Source organism: Sphaeramia orbicularis, chromosome 12 (assembly GCF_902148855.1).
Source record: "Sphaeramia orbicularis chromosome 12, fSphaOr1.1, whole genome shotgun sequence".
In the NCBI taxonomy this organism is placed as follows: domain Eukaryota; kingdom Metazoa; phylum Chordata; class Actinopteri; order Kurtiformes; family Apogonidae; genus Sphaeramia; species Sphaeramia orbicularis.
The window spans coordinates 5,904,685-5,905,694 of NC_043968.1; positions in this window are offsets into that span (position 1 = coordinate 5,904,685).

Genomic DNA, 1,010 nt, shown 5'->3' on the forward strand with positions numbered 1-1,010 from the left:
CCTCCTGCAGATGAATTGATGATTATTTTAACTTTAACATGCATCTAAACCTGGAATTTCCCCTTGTGGGACTAATAAAGGCATATCTTATCTTATCTTATCTTATCTTATCTTATCTTATCTTATCTTATCTTATCTTATCTTATCTTATCTTATCTTATCTTATCATGACCTCTGTTGTAGATTCAACCTGACCCAGTCTCTAATATGTGTGAGCTCAGCTGTAAATACATTCAGGGTCAATTGAAGCTGTATTATTGTGTATTCTAATAATAATAGTAATAGTAATAGTAATAGTAATCCATCTGCACAGATTGTGTTGCACTGTGTGGTCCTAATAATGTGATGAATGTTGACATGTTCAGATCACTTCCTGTCATCCTGTTACACTCTGGTGATGTTAGTAATGTGATGTTCATGTCAAACTAAATCTACCGCTGCAGTGTTACGGTAACACTCTGAAGGGTTAACTCTGCATCATATGACTCAGGATCCTGTTCCACTGACTCTGTCTGTGTCATGTGTAGAAAATGGACAAACTGATTACACTGGTATTGAAGAGAACAGTCTTTTCTTTTTCTTTATTTTATTATTATTTACAAATCTCTTTCACTTATTAGAGGGTCCAATTATTATTATTATTATTTTTATTATTATTATTTATTTTTATTTATTTATTTATTTATTTTTAAATTTAGCACAACAGATAATATAGGTCAGAACCACTGGTGAAATTACATCTAGTCTGTGATACAATTGGCTGATATCAGCGAATACCAGCTGATACTATTAGTTTATTATGGTCTGTCCTACTGGTACTAAAGTAAGTAAGCACGTTAATTATGGTATATTTTATTATGATATTGTTCATTATGGTACCATTTATTATGGTACACAGTTTATTATAGTACTGTTTATTACAGAACGGTTTATTGTGGTCCATTTTCTGCTCCTGTTTCTTCCACAGTTCCAGTGTCTTTTATTGTGAAAGTCCCACCGGAAGTGTGGTT